The following is a 21305-nucleotide window of genomic DNA, read 5'->3' as shown; positions in this document are numbered from 1 at the left end:
GCAGTGATTGGTTAGTGATCAGTTAAGCAATTAGTGTTTGCACATGTGAGGAGTGTGTCTGTGTGACCTGGTGAATAAGTGTAGCATTTTGATTGGTTGTGTTTGGAAAAGGAAAGCAAGTCACTTCCTGATAGATCTTTGTGTTTTAGGTAGAGAATTGTGTGTAGTGTTTTGAAAAAAGTGTTTTATGCAATTGAAAACTGAGTCAAAGGCTGAGAAATAGCTTATGGTTTTGAAGATTTGGCATGTAGTTTTGCTCTTTGAGTGAGAGATTTCAAAAATCGTGTGACATGAAAAGATTTTGTGTGTAAGCAGTTGGTAAAAACTGTAAAGGAATATAAATTTTACCTTGCAAACAGAAAATTTTCATTATATACAGTATTTGTTGGACGATGATGATAATCTTAAAAAGGCCAAATATAAACTCGAAAAAAGAAGAAGAAAAAGCTTCTGCAACATGGTAATCAGTTACACTGATTAAAAATTATCACATCAAGAACAAATATCAATCAAATAATTGTACTGGCCAACTGTAGACTGCAGTATTTCCCAGTACATATTAGCTGTCAGACTGCTTCCTGCTATATGTACGAGAGAGTCCAGCATATCTGCAGTGAAAGTGCTGACAGCTGTCTAGGGCTCAAGGCTCATTGATTTAAAACGAAATGCCTCCCACAGGTTACCGAACCAAGACCTGATCAGAATGACATAAATTCAGACACTTTAGAATAGCTGGAAACAGTTCAACTTTGAATGTCCTTTAGAAACTGCAGGTGAACATATAGTTTAATTTTGAAACTATATGTACATTTATTAAATATAGTATGACTGGTTACAGTTTTGTGCAAGGCAAAAACAAACAGTTATAAGGTGTATTACTATTATTAATATTATCATTATACATGAAGAATACTTTTACCATGCACTTTATATAGTCTACAAACTGTGTAACTGAGATGGTTCACAATTAATTAATAAAAATTTCAAACACACATGAATCTAATCCACACAAAATACATAGCACTGAATACACACAACTGTGCTGGAACATACATGAAAAACAGATAGAAGACTGTGTTTAACAGATATACCAAACACAGAAATCTAGCTTGTACAGCGTCCTTGGGAAATACAAATATATCTAAATGGGGTAAAGTTTAACTTAAGGATCAGAAATACTGTATGGTTGTGTGTATATGTGCATATACATTTCAGGTATGAAAAGGTGGCAAATGGCAAATCAGGTCACGGTGTGTGTATAAAGGTATACAACTGCTTGTCAGTCTTTACCACCACAATGTCTATATGTCTGAATATGTCAAGGTGGTCTGTGTCTTTTCACCGTTGTATGTGTCTGCGGACACACAGGCGTCGGACTCAAGCAAGCCTGCTCTGGAGCTCCAGACAGGCACAGCTGACACAAGGAAATCCCCCACAATGCTACGCTTTCACTCCGAGCTGTTAGTCTGCAATACAGGGAGCCTATAAAGTTTTCATGTCTTAAAGGGATATTTCACACAAAAAAGAAAATTCTGTTATTTGCTCGCTCCCATGTTGCTTTAAACTCATATGACTTACTTCTGTGTAACAAAAGGAGATGTTAGACAGAACGTTATGCTTACTCACCATTCACTGTCATTGCATTTTCTTTTTTCCATACAATGAAAGTGAATGGCGACAGGCAAATTTTCTGTCTAACGTCTTCTTTTGTGTTTGATGAAAGAAAGAAAATCACATTAGTGTGGAACAACATAAGGATGAGTAAATTATTTTAGAATTTTTATATTTTTGGGTGAACTATCCCTTTAATGTTCACGTTTGTCTAATATTCAGTTACTCTGGTGGGGAATAAAGCCATGTGATTTTGGTGAATAATTATGTTTTATTTTTTTTAAAAGCCTAGATTTGGTTTTTAGGTTCATCAGTCACAAATAGTTTTGTTAAAACACACACACACACACACACACACACACACACACACACACACACACACACACACACACACACACACACACACACACACACACACAATAACAAATGTAATTATTCCCAGATTCAGATACTGACATCCACCTTCAATAATGTATCACCATCAAACACAGCCCTTCATTGTCCTGTCTCCACCTTCCACTAGTAATCATAAAGCCTAAGGCTATATAGAGACAGAGTGATATTAGAATGAGATATTGTAATGGTCAGTTGCGTTCAATGAGACACAGGTTTATTCCCATCACATAACTTGACCATAATCCCAAGCATCCAAGGAATTTGCTCTTCAGCACGTTTGATTGGCCCTGCATTTGTTGAGTAATGTCATTAATTCTGAGTATTTTCAGGGGACTATGGCTTTAAGTAAGAGTCTAACCAAATGGACTCGCTCCTGGTTCTCAGATGTCTGTTGCAAATTTTTGTAAGAGGAGCTTACTTGTGGTCTTGTGTGTTTGCACCTTTAAAGGAATAGTTCACCCCAAATAAAAATTATGTCATCAATTACTCTCCCTCACGTTATCCCAAACCTGCATGTCTTTGTTTCTTCTGTGGAACACAAAATAAAATATTTTGAAGAATCTTAAATCTGCTCTTTTATATACAATTAAATCAAATTAAGACCATGAGATGTCAAGCTTTGAAAAAGGACAAAAACACTATTAATGTACCATACAAGTAATCGATTTGACTCATGTGCTATATTCGAAGTCTTTTAAAGCTATAGGATAGCTTTGTTTGAGGTATAGACTGAAGGTGCATGCACAAATGTGATTTGAAAGCTATGGTGCAGGTCAAGATTTTTAGCCTAACAATTTAATATGGCTTCAGAAGGCTTGGAATATAGAATCCAAGTTGTATGGATTAATGTATTGGTACTTTTATGGAACTATTTGTCATTTTAGGAGCTTGACCCCCCTGGTCAATATGCTTTCATTATATAGAAAAGAATTACACATTTTCTTTAAAATTTCTCCTTTTGTGTTCAACTGTAGATAAAAAGTAATACAATCTGGAGCAATATGAGAGTGATTAAAAGATGACAACATTTAAATTTTTGAGTGAAGTATTCCATTTAGCATGTTTGTCTATCTCTGTTCCAGTTGTGCTGCTTTGGAAGTGGCACATGTGCTGTTTGTTTGTTCACTGTGATTAACATTCATGGTGTCTGGTTTTTAGCTTGGCACGGCTCTCACATTTTCTGCGTTTGTGGAGAAACACGAGTGCCGGAGAATGAGGGCCTCTTTGATATTGTTTCTCTTTCGTTTCGGTCTTTGTGTACACATACATTTGTACTGCATTCTTTTGCTGGAAAAAAAGCTGGAGAAAATTTAACTCATCTGCTAAAGACGTTTTTGGCACTACCCCTCAACTTCACCCCTCCCACTCATCTTGTTCTCCACTCTCCACCCACACATACTCTAACTAACTGTGATTGACAATGAAAAACAGAAGAGGTGGAGAGGCCTCAGGCTCTGTGCTGGTGTGTCTGAAAGTATTTAAACATTCCTTTCTCACTGCTGGTCTGCACCAGCAGAAACTTTATTTACTAATGAGAGAAGTCTGTGGTGTTCATGTCATGTTTTCCTGATGTGCCTGTTTAAAAAGCCTTGGGCCAATATTTATTTTTTTCAGAATAGGCTTTCTATGATCACCAAATGTGGGCGGCTGTGGATCAGGTGGTAGTGCGGGTTGTCTTCTAATCGCAGGGTTGGTGGTTTGATTCCTGGCCCACACAACTCCACATGCCGAAGTGTCCTTGGGCAAGACACTGAACCCCAAGCTGCTCCCAATGGCAGGCTAGCGCCTTGCATGGCAGCTCTGCCGCCATTGGTGTATGAGTGTGTGTGTGAATGGGTGATTGGGACACAGTGTAAAGCGCTTTGGTAACTTATAAGGTTAAAAAAGCGCTATATAAGTGAAGACTATTTACCGTAGAGTTGGGTTACTTGAGATTGGACTCGGACTTGAGTCTGAGTCATGAATCCAATTTTAATGGAATTGGTCTGCATGCAACTGTATTAGCCCCTGCAGTCATGTTGCCAGTGTTGTTTCACTGTGTTTAAGCACACAAACATACGCACATGCACAGGCACACTCGTCAGTCTTGATGAGTGTGCCAGTGCAATACACTTGAATGTTACTACAGAGACTACTGTGTAACATCGACTAACGAGGTGGCTGGCAAGATGAAAACATAAAGATGGGTATGAATTAAATGTAATAGAAACTAAACAAAGCATTTTTACATGACACAGGATCTGACAACTGGTAAAATTGCATGTGCCGTTTGTGCAGCTAAGACGGTGTTCGCATTGCGATTTCATCGGTCAAGTCACCGATCATGTCTCACAGTTTACTAAAAATAGCATATTGAAATAAAAATAAATACAAATAGTATTAATATTGGATAGGAAGTCTTTTTAGGCATAATGTATCTACACGTGTGCTTCTGTAATCTCTTGTGGTCCACAGTTTTGTTAGCTTGAACTGGTCCATAATAACTTGATGAATTAACTGTGGGGGAGTTATTGCTAAAGCAGACAGCAACTCTAAACATTTAAACAGCACCTATTTATTATATTGATTGGCTATTTTCAAAGCATTGACAATCTGCTTAAAATACATTATTTTACAACATTTGTCCACCATTCACAACATTCAACATGCACAATAATATATTAGGATATTATGGGCAGTGAAATATGTTGTTTATAATTTAATTATAGACTATAAAGTAAATGTATTATTCAATGACAGAGTTTGTGTATGAAGCTAAACATGTTTCTGCCATTCGAGCTAGTCATACCACTTATTTTCATCTGTACATGGTTGACAACATTATTTAGTAAGTTTGTTCAGAACTCAACCCCAGTTAAACCGTAACACCGGTTTCATATATATGAGTGGATCTAATACTTTTAGTCTAACACTGCCAACTAGCCGGGTAAATTATAAAATGGGTTAATGCCATTAATTAAAAGCATTGTTGTTGTTTTTTCATTAGGGTAAACAAATTAAATTATGAATTTTCAGGAAGATAATTAAATATCTAATATCTATGAAGCAACCGTTTTAATTTATTGAAAAAGGCTGACATTCAAGTATTTATTCCGTAGATCAATTCAAGGGCTAACTAAGCTATAACTTAATGCTCCCATTAATTTTGTATTGTTAGATTACCTCCTACACATCAATATGTAAAATAAATGAAAAATATTTACTACAATAAAAATAATAATATTAACAATGTAATCATAATATCTCTCACTTTCTTCACACTACTAAACGATGGTGAGAAAAGTGTCTCTTTGCGCCTCCTGGTGGTGATTTTGAGAACGTGTCTTAGTTTTCACGTGATGGTACTCCCTGGTGGTACTAAGGCTCATTCTGGTTGCTTACCCACTGTACTAGTGTGAGCATTGAAGAAATTACTTTGCCACTTATAGACCCCCGTTGGTGTATTTTCTATTTAAAGTTTAGATGGGACACTTGGGCTCGTCATTTAAAGGCTTTGATTACATCACAGCAATGAACCATTATTTGCAACCTGCTAGTCTGTTGCAGATGGTTTTAGGGGGAGTGACATTCTCATTTTAGAGAGCATTTTATTGTACAGAAATATGTGTAGTGCACGATGAGTCATCCAAATGTTTGGTTTCAACTCCCATTTCAACTTCAACTCCCGGCACACAGAACACCCCTCCGCATTCCCGGCAACTAGTGGGGACACGCCTCTGAACCTGGCAGTGGCCCTACCTCTCCAGGCAGTCGGGGAGTCGCTTCCCTCCTCCCTCCGCTTTTCTGGAGGATGGCAGGGCACTCCTCCGCCCCTGGCAGCGGCTCCAACGCTCCAGGCGGTCGTGGAGTCCAGTCACCACTCGCCTCGTGGACGGCGGCCATTCCCCGCATCCGGGCGGTCGGGCTACTCCATCCCCCGGTGGAATGCAGCGGCACTCCCCTAGGTGGAGGGCAGTGTCGAGGACTCACGACGGGCATCCCTCCTCCCTCCCGGGTTTCGGCACCAGTGTAAAGTGGTTAATGGGCAAGGAGGAGGTGAGAACCGGCTTGGCAATATAAATAATAGTTTAATGGTATACTGAACCAAAAAGACACAAACATAAACACAGAGCAGCTCCATGTCATTCTCTCTCTCTCTCTCGAGAACCGTCATCACCGACTGCCTTTATCTCTCGCTTGCCCCATCTGGCTGATTGGGGACCGGGCGTTTGTTGTTCCACCCCGGCCCCGCCCTCCTCCGCTATACAATATAATTAAAGAATAAAAGTTAAAGATAAAAAATAAGGCTAATTATGCCAAAAATATAATTTTTTATTTATTCTCTCATTAACACTTTAGAAGTCTTCTACAGGTTATATTAATTAACATAAGTTAATGCATTAGGTATCATGAACTAACAATTCAATTGTTTTTCTACAGCATTTATTAATCTTGCTTTTGTTTGAATTTTTGAAAATATAATTGGTTGTTGTTCATAATGCATTCAATACAACATTTCATTTCAATTAAAGTTTATTTATATTGGACATTTCAAAAACAATGGTAATTCAAAGTGATTTTAAAAGTATTTGTATGTTGAAATGAACACTAACCAAGATTAATAAGTGCTTAAGTATTGTTTATTGATCATTCTTGTTTAGTAATGTAGTTAACTATGTTAACTTATACAACCTTATTGTATAGTGTTACCACTCTCTCTAAGTCATAAAACATGTTTCTCCCTTTTATCTGTCCTCAGAATTCCCTCTCTCATCTAATCCCTCCATATCTCTCATGCTACGTATCTATCTAACCCTTTCCCTCCTTCCCACTTAACATTATCTAATTGACCTCTGTAATTAGAGACACTCTTGCTCTTCCTGTGTGGTTTGAGCATGTGGTATCTGTCTCTCAGAATTAGGCTAAGCCAAGAGTGACACAAACAGCACGTCAAATGGTCTGCATCTCATTCTGATATGTTTTTAGTCATAAACATGCATTTGAGGCAGGGCTAAGCATCAGCGCTGAGCAAGGGTCTAATGCGCCACATGTGTCTGACATCAATTTGCTCTCCATTTGTGTGACAGGGCTCCCCATCTAAACACTCCATGTCCATGTGTGTTTTTGATATCTGACGTATCAGAGGCTAGAAAAGGAAAGATGATACTGAGGGAAAACTAAATTCAGAGAGAAGAAAATAAAGTTGATGCATCGTGAGACTCTGTTTCCCATACCCATGGCTAAGAAGAACTTAAGTTCCCTCTTGTTTCTACATGGATCTGTCTTTCTTTTTTGTTGTTAAGGGGTAGAACAGATGAGTAGTGCCATGTGTGTTTGCATGTGCTGTTGTTTTCCATGAAAACAGGAAAAAAAAAAAAGTAATAAAAGTAACCTAAACGAGGCCAATGTGCAACCACTAATTATGAAGCTGTTTGAGGAGGGGGTGACGGGTCCAACAAACACTCTCTACATGAACGTCTTTCTTTCTTTCTTTCTTTCTTTCTTTCTTTCTTTCTTTCTTTCTTTTCTCTTGGTTGTTCAATTGTTTGTCTGTTTGTCCTTTTGTCTGTTATTCAGTTGTCTTTCTTTCATATGATTTTTTGTGATATGTTTGTTCTTTTGTTTATTTTTCATTTGTTTGTTTTTTAATCTGTTCATATGTTAATTTTTGTAGTTCTTTCTTTCTTCCTTACATTTATACATTCCTGTCTTTTTTGTTAGTTTACTTTCTTTTAATTATCTGTGGATGGCGTGGGTGGGGGTGGAGAGGCTGTGCAGTGATTGTATGAGTCAGCACTGCAATTCAAATCCTTCAGAGCTCACAGGAAAAAAGTACTGTATCATTCCTTCATCTCTGTCCTTAAAACAACTTGTTCTCATCCTCGTAAATTCTTACCATTGACTAATGTCTTAACTTTGGATTTAAGTGCGTGTGCATTTAAAAGGAAGAAAAAGACTTACTCACACTTACTGCAATCTGTGAGTTCAATCAATGGTAATTGTTACAGTGTGTTTGTGTGTGTGTGTGTGTGTGTAGTACTGGGTAGTAACAGATTACATGTAATGTGGATTACTTAATTAAATGAAAATGAAGTACTTGTAATAGGATAAAATTACATTTTAAAATATTCATAATTGACTGCGGCTGTTTTTCTATGGATTACATGATTACATGTTAATTAGGCAACGGCAGTTTATTGTTCATAATTTATTGATCAATGTAATCACTTTGAAATGTTTTACTCTAAATCACCCTTCCTATGATATACATTCAGTAACTCTTCGACTGCCTTAGGAAGAGGGATGTGAAAAACCTGATATTCCTCAATCTATGTGTTTGGAAGGGTTTTGTCCATCAAAATGCCCAAATACACATAATTTAACATTCATAATGTAATCCAATTGCATTAGCAATTAGCGCACAAAAAATCGTTTTCATTTGTGAATTGCTTTTGTACTCAGCTTCTATTTTTTTTTTTTTTTTTTGCTTTAGTAATAACTTTAAGGCTGTTTTTGTGACGTTGATTCTCAAATATAACTGGTCTGATCTCTCACCACACATGGATTGCATTTGTAAAATGAGCAGCACACCCTCATCTATGACATCATGGGGTGCTACAACTGCTTGCAGATAGAGTGTCCATTTATTTCTGTTTTGTTATTTTTATTTATTTATTTTGTAAATTGCATCACAATTTAAATGCCATGGACTCAAAAATCCTGTGGTCCAAAGGCTTGAGTCTGAGTCAAGTCAGAGTAAAAATGCATCCAAGTCCAAATTTGTGTACCCCAACTTTAGGCCCCCTCCACCCATATCCTATACCCCACGAAGAGTGCTGTGTAACCTACCTACATATATAAATATACATTCATTGAGCACTTTATTAGGAACACCTGTACACCAACATGTGAATATCTAATCAGCAAATCATGTGGCAGCAGTGAAATGCATAAAAGCATGCATATACAGGTCAGGAGCTTCAATTAATGTCCACATCAACCGTCAAAATGTGGAAAAGATTTGATCTCAGTGATTTTGACCATGGCATGACTATTGGTGCCAGTTGGTCAAGTTTGAGTATTTCTGTAACTGCTGATCTCCTGGGATTTTCACACACAACAGTCTACTCAGAGTTTACTCAGAATAGTGCAAAAAACCTCCAGTTAGCGACATTTCTGTGGAATGCCGTCAACAGTGAATGGCCAGACTGGTTCGAGCTGACAGAAATGCTACGGTAACTCAGAAAACATAGAGCACTCTAGCTCGTGTGATATTGCTTAAATATTGAATTTATTGAAAATTGCAATTTTTTCTCATATTTAAATGGCAAAAACTCTAATACAACTTTTTTATGCATCCTGTATATTTCACATGATTTTACAACCATAACAAGGCTACCTCATTTCACCTAGGCTGAACTAATATCCTGATGCAGGAACTTTTTGCTGACCAAGACACTTATAATGTTTATGGTGTCCAACTATACAAGACAGTACTGTATTTACTTGTACTTGTTATATAACAGCTGATCATCAACTGTCCTAAAAAGTCTTCACATCAATACCAAAAATGTCAGTATTACAGTAAAATGTAAGAATCCGATATCAATGCTAGTGATATTTCTTGCTTCTCAGTACCAATTTTGATACCAAACATAGCCTGCGTTATTGTATACAGTCTGTTATTTAAATGTTTATATAAATATTACATCAAATCAATGGCATTTAGCCTTCAAGAATTACTTAAGTCTACATTGATTCAATTTCTCAAGGAAATATTTTAGACAGACAGTATTTAATATAATAAGAGCTAAGAAAGCAATAGAATAAAAAGTTATTTTTGATTTCCAACTGCAGGACCAGTGCTAGAAGTGGGCTGGCATGCACTAGTACACCATACCAGCAGGATCAAAGTTTCAGCAGCTATTCTTATGTACCGGCAGCTGTTATAATGTGTGTGTACAGTGTCCTGCTCCTGCAAATCTAAATTGAACAGCAAAACGACGCTGCAGCAGTGAACCCCATGTGACACTGGTGAAGATGGGGGGTGCAAGATGAGCTGGAGGCCTTTCTGGAGCTCTTCAAGCACACGGTTCAAGCTCTGGAATGGCTGTGGGTGCAATGGGCAGTCCACCACCTACCACTGCTGACCGGGAGGCCCAACTCACGGCCCAACAACTCCCGGTCGACAACCTCATGAGGTACCCTGAGTTGAAGAAAGCCATCCTGCAGCGACCCATCCATTCCCCCGGAAACGGTGGAACAATCACCCGAGACCAGAGCCACAGCTTCGGGGGTGTGCTAACACTTCTGTCTCTCTCTCACCTGGCTCTACCCATTCTTCTTCTCAGGTGGGGGAAGCTGCCGCCACTGGTGTGGGTGTGAGGTTTGGGCCGATTTGTTGGAGTTGCGGGGAGCCAGTACACATCCCCGAACAGTGTCTGGTGATGGAGGTGGGGACGGTGATCCGGGTCCCCGACACTCCACAGGAGGGTGGGTACCCTTGGTGGATTCAGTATGTAACCAAACCTCTATTCATCAATGCTTGGTTCAAAATGGGGCATTGGATTCAAATAATCGGGTGAAGGTGAGGTGTGTGCAAGGGGATATTTATGATTATCCTCCAGTAACCGTCACTATTCTATTTCAAAGTCAAAAGCATAACATTGAGGCCGTGGTTAGTTCCCACCTCACCCATTAACTAATTTTGGGTACTAATTGGCCAGCTTTTCCCGAGTTGTTAAAGGGGTTGTGTGTGGATGGGTCCTGTGAAACAGTGGGACAGTATGGGGTGTGCAATGTGCTGATGGGGGAGGTGGAGCCGGGGCCGTCTACATCAGATCCGTGCCAGGGTGACATAAGGGAGGGGGAAGCCTCGGCTTCCCCAGCCCTTAGGGGAATTCCATCTGGGGATTTTCCTCTGGAGCAGATGCGAGACGAAACTCTTAAGCACATGTTTGACCAAGTAATTTACCAAGTGAAAGTAATTGATGGTCAACGCCTTCAGCCACGCATTGCACTCACATATCCATATTTCTCAATTATATACGATCGATTGTATCGAGTGACGCAGGACACTCAGACAAAAGAAGATACAACCCAGCTGTTAATACCAAGGAACCGTCTAGAAATGTTGTTTCAGGCTTATCATAGTCCAATGGTGGGTAATTTGGGACAGGGGAAACCACTAAACCATCTCATGGCCCTTTTCTATTGGCCGGGAATTCACGGGGATGTTAGCCGGTGGTGTGCAACATGCCACGAATATAAGGTGGTGAATCTGCCGGCAACTCCAAAAGCACCATTGCACCCACTTCTGTTGATCGAGTTTCCCTTTGACAGAGTTGGCATGGACCTCATCAGGTCATTGGCGCGATCAGCACACGGGCATCGCAGAGACACTCTTCAGAACAATCTCCTGAGTTGGGATTCCGAAAGAAATCCTCACTGACCAGGCCACTATTTTCATGTCACGTACACTACGCGAGCTGTACAAATTATTAGGTATAAAATCGATTGGACAAGAGTGTACCATCCACAAACGGACGGCTTGGTCAAATGATTTAATAAGACCTTAAAAAATATGATTTGTGCGTTTGTGCTCGAAGATGCTTGGAATTGGAATAGGTGGCTCGAACCCCTGTTATTTGCAGTATGAGAGGTCCCAAAGGCCTCCAAGGGGTTTTCCCCATTTTAATTATTATATGGGCATAAGCCCTATGGCATGTTAGATGTCATGATGGAAAATTGGGAGGAGGGACCTTCACAATGCATAAATCAAATTCAATACATACTTGACCTGAGAGCAAAACATATTGGGGCATCTATCACAGGAGAATTTGGTACTTGAAGTACTTGTATTACTGCCCACATTGAGCTCTAAATTACTCGCAAAGTGGCAAGGGCCCTTTGAGGTCACAAGGTGACTTGGGCAAGTCGAATATGAGGTAGTGTATACGGATAGGGGCGGGGCTCGTCAAATTTACCACCTCAATATACTAAAACTATGGAGAGAAGTTGTCCCTGTTTCCTTGGCGATGGTAGTTCCAGAGAGGGAGGAGCTCATCCCGGAGGTGAGTCTAAAAAAACTATAATTTCACCCCTGATGTTGGGCTCGGCTCGCTTTTATTCAACACTGGATTTGACAAAGGGATACTGGCAGATCCCTTAACACAGATATCCTGTGAGAAAACAGCCTTCTCCACACCATTTGGATTACACCAATTTGTGACCCTTCTATCCGGCTACGTTTCTGCAGTCTATGGACTGAATCCTTAGACCGCACGATGTGTATGCCGCTGCTTATTTGGATGATATAATTTTTTACAGTAATGATTGACATATGCAGCATCTGAGGGCAGTTCTGAGGTCGCTGCGATGAGCGCGGCTCACAGCAAACCCGAAAAAGTGCGCAATTGGATGGGTGGAGGTATGGTATCTGGGGTTCTACTTGGTTCATGGTGCGATCTCAAATTGATAAAACCGCAGCGATCACAACCTGCCCGAGACCCCAGACCAAAAAGGAGGTGAGACTGTTTCTGGGGCTGGCCGGCTACTATCGAAGGTGTGTGCCTAATTTTTCTGACTTCACCAGCCCGTTGACTGATCTCACTAAAAAGGGAGCCCCAGACGCGGTCCAGTTGTGCCAACAAGCTTTCACACAGGTAAAAGCTGCACTTTGTGGCGGGCCGCTTCTGTATTTCCCTGATTTCTCTCTCCCTTTTGCTTTACAGACAGACACATCGGCCAGGGTGCTGGGTGCTGTTCTGTCCCAAGAGGTGGAGGGGGAGGGGCACCTGGTGCTGTACATTTGTCATTAGTCAACTGCGATTGCTTGTTATTTGTGAATAAAATAAACTCATGTGAACTGTGGAAACTAGTTCCTGTTTCCTCCTTTATCTGCCCAACCTGATCCTTTGTTACACCTGTCTTGGAAAAGAGTAGTATTAAAAGACAGGGTTCCTGCAGTTCTCCTGGCCTCCTGATCAATATTTTTCCACTATTTACATTACCCAGAATAGTTTTTTTCCTGATAATTTTTAGTGTGTGTGTCTTTCTCAGTCTCCAGTCATTTCCACTACATTATTTAACTTTGCATCAGACTCTCAATGCCATAATGGAAACCAAAACTATTTTCAGAACAACGACAATGTTCTCAACGCTGATCGTGATGTTGGGGTAGAACTTTCCAGTTTGTTGGGTTGTGCAGCTGTTTGTCATTCTTAGGTAATTTATATTAAGCATTTGCAAATCATCAGGATATAAAAATTTTCAGGATGGGAAGATGGGTGACATTCTTATGGAGACTTATTTGATCAATTTTGTAAGTTTTTGTGGTTATGATTGAACTCAGCTTACAAGCTGTATCTACATGATAATTTAGTCATAGTGTAGGGGTATAGAATAACTACCAGAGTTTATGTGGGCCCCCCTGGGCTGTGGGCCCCTAGAATTGTCACCGCTTTTCACCTGATAACTTTATCAGTCTGTTTTCTCTTTTCCTCTGTAATGTTATATCAGTTCATCAGGGTGTGGGATAGACAAGATATTATAGCCTGTGTTCACTGTGTTGTGGGACTGTCATTTGTCTACAGTATAAAGCCCAAGACCACTTACAACACAAACACACTTTCTGTCTTATGTAAAAAAAAGCAAAAAAATATTAATATAATTTTATTTTTTATTAAAATGTGTTGAGCAGCTCAGAGTGGCTGTTAGACTAATTTAGATTGGATTTTAGTGATCTTTTCTTAAATTATTACATTAAATGTCTGCTCATAATGAGAACTGAGAAATCAAAAGGTCAGAGGGCTAAAAAAAAAGCTAAGTAAGGGATTAGAGAGTGATTTGATGAGAATTGAAGACAATCGTGTCCTTAATAAACTCTCTATTTCTCTTTAGCTGTTTTACTGGTGTTGTTTTTCGCTGATCTGTTGTTTCTCAACCCATGGGAATTTTAGTTTGCGTTCGGCTCTGTTGTTTTTTTTTTTCAAGTTCTGCATTGTCCTGCTGTCCTGACTGGTGCTCTCTCACCCCATCAACGGGCTACTCACTCAATTTTCAGGACAACAATCTCCAAGAAATACTTCCTCATCCTCTGGCCCCTCCCCAAACCTTACCTAGGCATTGTGTTTTAAGTGGGTGAAGTTAAGAGTCTATGCCTGATAGGACACAACAATTATAACAAAATGATGAATGGTTCTCAAGTTTATCACATGTGTATATGTGTATTGTTTACATTACATTTTAGCAGAAAAGCTTGGTTCCTCCTAGTCTACCTCCAAGCCACGCCAAGCTACACCTTGCTTACCACAGCAGCTCCATGTGTCAATCCAAAGGCTGTGCTGACTTTGCATATTGAGTAAATGAAGAGAGTGCAGAACACACTCTCTACAGACCTTCTGCCCTTCATCAGCCCTGGAAAACACATCTCACTTTAATCAGCACAGACACTCAGGGTTCAGTACTCTGTTCTAGAGAGCCAAGGAAAACAAATATTTAAAGGAAACGTTCACCCAAAATTTTAAATTGTCATAATTTTCTCACCCTTGTGATGTTCCAAACTTGTATGACTTTCTTGCTTCCATGTAACCAATAAAAACTTTAGGAAACAATTTATTTATTTTATTTATTTATTTTTGCTGTACTTGTAAAGAATGCAAAGAAGTGCAACAGAGCTGTGATGCAACAGTACCATAAGCTTATGGCTAAAAAGTGCCATCCCCTGAAGAAAAAAGAACAAATTAAAGTGAGTATCAGGGTCTTTTTTTCAGGTAAATGATCTAAACATACTTAAAGGATACATTTAAAATTGCAACTCAGCTTACAAAGACAATGCAACTTGTTTTCTGAGACTGTATCTTGAATACAACTGTATGTGATTTTTTTTTTCTTTTGTAATAAGCTTGTTTAAAAAGTGGTTTAATTATTTGATGTTAAAATGCTTTCTCTTTTTTTGACTAAACGTGCAGAGTCAATGAGATATATAGTAATTGAGAACCACTTTAAGTAAAGTGACATCAGTTCTGCGGGGGGCATGCACATTAACAGGTTACCCTGATATTGTCACTGGAAAACAACCTAAAGACACTCATTAAGAAAATTATTTGTCATAGTTCTTGAATCCGAATATGCAGTTTGAATACAAATTGTGTTGTCTCCTGATCGTATACTCCCCCTCGCCCCACTCAATTCTTGTTAATATTCACTGTCCAATCTAACAAAGGCGTAAAAAGGCCACCAACCCCAAAACATATTATAGAAAATTGCTCTAATTCATTCAACTCATCTCTAACCAAATTTGTCCTTGTCTTGTTTTTGGAAGAGTTAAATATTTCCTGATGAAGAATCTCTTTCTATGAATGTGTGGGAGATTGAGAAAGCAGAGAGAATGAAAACAGACATACTGATTAACCATGTCATGCTGATTTTGACCTCTTTTATCAGCTGTTCTCTCTTTTTTTCTCTCTTTCTCTACAAATGATAGCAGAAGATGTCGGTACTTGTTTAGCTAGCTGTGCCATATGATATCATATACTGCATTTCAGCAGTTTGTTGTTTTGCTTAAGCATTTGTTTGACAGAGAGGGTGTGTGTTCCTCTGTCCTCCTTTTAGATGCTCATACCTCTCTGGTAAAATTGAATAGAACAGTTTTATGACAACAGTATTAAAAATGAAGAGCTTATAAAGACACAAATTCTGCAGTGACTCTTTATGACTCATCAGCCAGCTGCCTTTGCCGGGAATAATTGACCAAATTTCCCAGTACCTCCTTACACCAGGAGAATATATCCCCCTGAGACATTGCTGTGATCAACATCCTCTCTCCTGCTCTCTTCATGAATAAAGTCTTAATCATAAAGGTGCTTGTTGCCTTATTGCCCTAGAGACACAAATTAGCAGGAAGTCAGAATTACAGCGTTTAACATGGTGACTCAGTTAAATAGGAGATTCCCCACTATAATATGCAGATGTGTGTGGATTTTTGACATACAAGATGTTCCTTGTTCCTAGATCAACATCCATGTTGGTTCTGGTATAACTTTTCTATCAGTTTATCAGATTTTATGGATTAGAAGAGGAGTAGGTTTAGAGTAGGCTTACCCCGTTGAAAAGACCAGAATGGCTGGTCACCATTATGCTGTGTTTTGGATTCTGGTCTATTGCTTTGGATGATACTGTTATGCTGGTGTTCCTCCACACTTCTTAACCAACCAACTTGGTCTCATAGAATTATGTTACTATACCTGCATTTTTGCAAACTAATTTTTACCTGGATAGTAATAAATTTTTCCTCACGGCAGATTATCGGTTGATAAACACTTATTTTTCAATCCTGTTCCTCAAACAGTGCTGTCGTCCTGGTTACTTCTGTAACCTCTGTTCCCTGATGGAATGGGCTCATAGCCCTGCAGGGGCGACACATGCTGAGCCTGGTAGGCAACAATGATCCAGTGGGTGATCCTCTGTTTGGAGACAGCACTTCCTTTCCGCTGTCCACCAAAGCAGACAAAGAGCTGCTCAGAGATCCTAAATCTCTACGTGCGATCCAAATAAATGCGTAAAGCGTGAACCAGACACAGCAACGCTAATATTGGGTCTGCCTCCTGGGGCAGCACTTGCAGGTTCACCACTTGGTCCCTGAACGGGGTCATGGGAACCTTGGGCACATAGCCCGGTCGGGGTATCAGGATCACGTGAGACTTAACTCCAGGCACATTTCGCTGTCAAGGAACGCTTGCAGGTCCTCAACCCTCTTGATGGAGGTGAGCACCATCAGGAGGGCAGTCTTCAAAGAGAGTGCCTTAAGCTCTACTGACTCTAAGGGCTCAATCCTTTGAGCCCTTAGCCCCTCACAGGCTATGCAGGACTACGGAGAGGTCCCATGAGGGAACGAGGCGAGGTCTGGAGGGATTCAATCTCCTTGCACCTCACAGGAACCTGATTATCAGGTTGTGCTTCCCTAAGGACTTGCTATCCACTGTGTCGTGGTGTGCAGCTATGTACATCTTCAAGGTGGAGAGGGACAGCCATCCCTCCAACCTCACCTGCAGAAAAGAAAGCACTGAGCTGGCTGCGCATCTCTGGGAGTCTTCGTGTTGGGAAGAATACAGGCACCTCATAGAGGGGGCCCAAGCCTGAGTGATAGTATCTACCACGGCAGATGGTAGGCCACTGAGGTCTTCCGCGCCCCATCCAGGGGACAGAAATGGAGGTTCCAGAGGTATGGTTGCGGGTGCCAGAGGGTGCCCCGTCCCTGAGAAAGAAAGTCCTTCTTCAGGGGAATTTTCCAGGGAGGGGCTGACATCCTCCCTGAACTTGCACAGGGTCTGTGCAAGCAGGCTCACTGGGGGAATGCATACTTGCGTAGTCCAGATGACCAGCTGTGTGTCAATGCGTCTATGCTGAGGGGAGCCTCGGTCAGGGTGTACCAGAGTGGGCAATGGGAGGATTACAGGGAGGAAAACAGGTCTACCTGTGCCTGCCCGTATCGACTCCAAATTAGCTAAACCACCTGAGGGTGGAGTCTCCAATCTTCTTTGTGGGTGACCTGTCGTGACAGTGCATCCATTGTGATATTCGGATATTCGGGGAGCATAATCTGCCTTGGAGGTTGATGTAGGCCACCACCGCCTTGTTGTCTGTTTGAACCAACACGTGTCTGCCCTGGATCAATGGCCGGCGCCTCCGCAGGGCAAGTAGCATTGCTAACAACTCAAGGCAGTTGATGTGCCAATGTAGCCATGGGCCCATCTAGGCGGCCACATGCCCTTTGCATGTAGTATCCCATCCTGTCTTGGAGGCGTCGGTTGTGACCATGACGCACCTGGAGACCTGTTCTAGGGGAACCCCTGCCCATAGAAATGCAAGGTATTGTGACAGATTGGCGTGAAGGCCACACGATGTGTGCCGTGCCGTGAATGCCATCAGACAGGTCAGCACTGACTGGGCCGTCATCGAGACTGAGTCCAACTCCAGACTGAGAAAAGAGATGCTCTGAACCGGGAAAAGCTTGCTCTTTTTCCAGTTGACCTTAGCCGGCTGAGGTGCGCAAGCACCAGGTCCCTGTGTACACCCAACACGGCCCGAGAGTGAGCTAGGATTAGCCAGTCGTCGAGGTAGTTGAGAATGCGTACGCCCACTTCCCTTAATGGGGCAAGGGCCGCCTCTGCGAAGATGCGAGTGGACAAGGACAGGGCGAAAGGGAGGACTTTGTACAGGTACGCCTGACCCTCGAATGCAAACTGCAGGAATGGTCTGTGTCAACGTAGAATAGAAACATGGATGTACGCATCCTTCAGGTCTACCGCCACGAACCAATCTTGATTCCGGACACTCGCTAGAATGCGCCTTAGCGTCAACATCTTAAACAGGAGTATGTGTATGGCCTGGTTCAGAACTCGTAAGTCCAAGATTGGCCACAACCCACCGCCTTTTTTCGGTACAATGAAATAGGGGCTGTAGAACCTAATCTTCATTTCGGCTGGAGGGACAGGCTCTATCATGTGCTTCCATAGAAGGGTGGCGATTTCCGCGTGCAAGGTGGCGGCATTCTCGCCTTTCACCATGTTGAAGTGAATTCCAGAGAACCTGGGCAGGCACTGACGGTCCAGGTCAGCAATCGCAACGGGTTGGAAACATGAGCCACGCGTCCAAACTTCGGGCGAAGGGGACTAGAGGAACAATTTCGTCAGATGTACCGCCGGGTGGGGCCTCGCGGTGGGGTGGAGCCAAGGAGGCCACATTGACGAGGTTTGAGCCCTGTGGCAGTGCTGAGTTGAGAGACATCAAAGCACTTACCTGACTCCTGATGCTCACTGGCGGATCGGTCGAGGATGGGGGAGGAGGTGCTCCGTCCCCTTGGTCCATTGAAATGTCCAGGTTTGAGTTCGTCTGTGCCACAGCTTAGTGCGCCAAGGTGGGGGAGCTGCCACCGGGGCGCTGAACCTGCCAGAGAGAGAAAAAAGCCGGTGGTCGGGGTGACAGCCGAACACACCGGTTATGTGACCCAGGGACTGAGGAAACTGCTCTTTTGTTGTGTGTTTGGGTACCGCTGCTACTGGAGCATGTGGCGAAACAAAAGGAAAAGGGAACAAAATATTCTCCTCCCGGCCCTCCACCCGGGGGATGGAGTGGTCTGCTTACCAGCTTCAAGGCAGTGGATCCTTATGTCCCTGGGTCGCCTGTCTCAAGTGCGCTTTGAAGTGTTCTTCCTAGCGGGCGGCCGTGAGATGGGTGGTGTCTGCTTCCTGCGGGGGGCTTGACCCCCGGGCGGGGCCACAGGGAGATGCCCATGGCAATGAGCAGACGGGATGCGGGATCTTGAGCCACGCTGGGGCAGGATGTGTTAAATGGTCTACATCTGCTGCTTCTCTGTCGAGAACTGCTGGGCACAGTCCCCGACGCTGTCGCCGAATAGGCCGGCCTGGGAGATGGGGGCATTCGAGAAGCGTGTCTTGTCTGCCTCGCGCATCTCGACCAGGTTCAGCCACAGATGGCATGAGGGATGGAAATCGCTTGACTCATCTTGAACTATCGGCCGTTCAGCTCCGAAGATAAAATATAATGAACGGTATGCATGTCCCCTCCTTTTATACCCGTATGTCTGGGGGAGGGGCATGCACATACCACTCGCCAATTCCCATTGGCCTTTTATCAAAGATCAGAGGTCACAACATCGAGTGAGTGACAGATAGGGAACTTATGACATCTTAACACTTTTACTATAGTGTATGTAAGACAATACATATTATAATTTGCATTACATAACTAATTCCATTTACAAGCTTATTCAAGCTCGATCAAATTGTGCAGAATTTTAACTGATAGAGTGTTGCACTTGAAATGCAAAGGACTGTATGCATGGGTATACGTTCTGGAGAATATGCATGTTTACTATGCTTGGGATTGATGCCGTTTTCACAAATTGATTTTTTTGAGATATAAATAGGGCTCCTCAATGTACAATAGTCTTTGTGGTTTCAAACATATTTCTCAACACAACTTTGGTAAAGTGTGAGGGTAAGGGTAATTAAAGGGGGTGAGGTACCGGACGCATCTGCCGGATGACATGGCGCATTCTTATAATTATTTTCTACAAAGGTTCTCACATACCGCCAACGCTCAGCATCAAAATCCTGCAGTGTCATGGAGCGCAACTCACTTAGTTTTCCATTAGTTTCGACCCAAATCATTACCAAAGGACAAAGATTATTTACTCTTGCCATCACTGAATAAATTATTGTGTATATGTATCTTTTTAAGAGCCTACACAATGCATTTTCTGTTACAAGAATGCCATAGTCAAGTGATTTTCATGAGATCAGGCTGTAACTCGCTTAACCAGCAGCATGGTTATGCTGTTCTACTAGCTAAACCAACACCAAACCAGCACAAACCAGAATAAACAAGCTTGGATCAAAATGGGGATTAAGGTTGGTCTAAGGTAGTCTTTTCAAGCTGGTTTAGTCTGGGGTTAGGGTTTTGAGCAGCATTCATATGAACCCATAATTTCTCTCTGATTTTAGGGATAGTTAATGGTTATGGTTAGGGATAGTGTTAGAAGTCAGATTTTTATAGGGATGTTGTTCCAGGACCAACAAAATGTGTTAATCCAGGAACACGCCATACTTGCCAAAATCAGCATGTTATGTATGTATGAATGCACGTATGTATGTATGTATGTATGTATGTATGTATGTGTGTACTATGAATGTATTTATGTGCTGTTGTAGTAGGGATTTGTTTGTGTGCGTACTGTATGAGTGAGTTTGCAAAGTAATTTGATGTTTCCTGTGTATACCTGACTCAACTGATTGTAAATGTTTGGACATTTCAGTTTGTCTAGGTTTTTCAGAACACAGTAAACAAATGCAGACACATATTTCAAAGTTTAATCCTCAGCAATGTTATGCACAAAATATGCTCTTACACACACACACACACAAACACACACACACACAGTACTGAATGAACTGTAACTCTTCATAGTATGTTGCTGCCACCTACAGACTGTTGTACCTCTGTTGGTTTACATCAGAAAAAGTCTCCAACACTTTCTTGTCATCTTTTTTCTTTTCCATCTGTTTCAGTTCTTTTAATCTTATATTTATTATTATTATTAATTATCTATACCTATCCTCCTGGAGAAGACCGAAGCATTGGCTTAAAAGCACTCAACAATACACAACTCTTATTTTGAAAACCGGTTTCCACTCTTTATGCTACTACACACACACACACACACACACACACACACACACACACACAAACATACACACACATAGGACTCAACGGACTGCCTGTGTGTAAGAAACATA

Source organism: Xyrauchen texanus, chromosome 28, assembly GCF_025860055.1.
Source record: "Xyrauchen texanus isolate HMW12.3.18 chromosome 28, RBS_HiC_50CHRs, whole genome shotgun sequence".
Classification (NCBI taxonomy): domain Eukaryota; kingdom Metazoa; phylum Chordata; class Actinopteri; order Cypriniformes; family Catostomidae; genus Xyrauchen; species Xyrauchen texanus.
The sequence above is the reverse complement of the archived record's forward strand: the minus strand, read 5'-3'. Positions refer to the sequence as shown.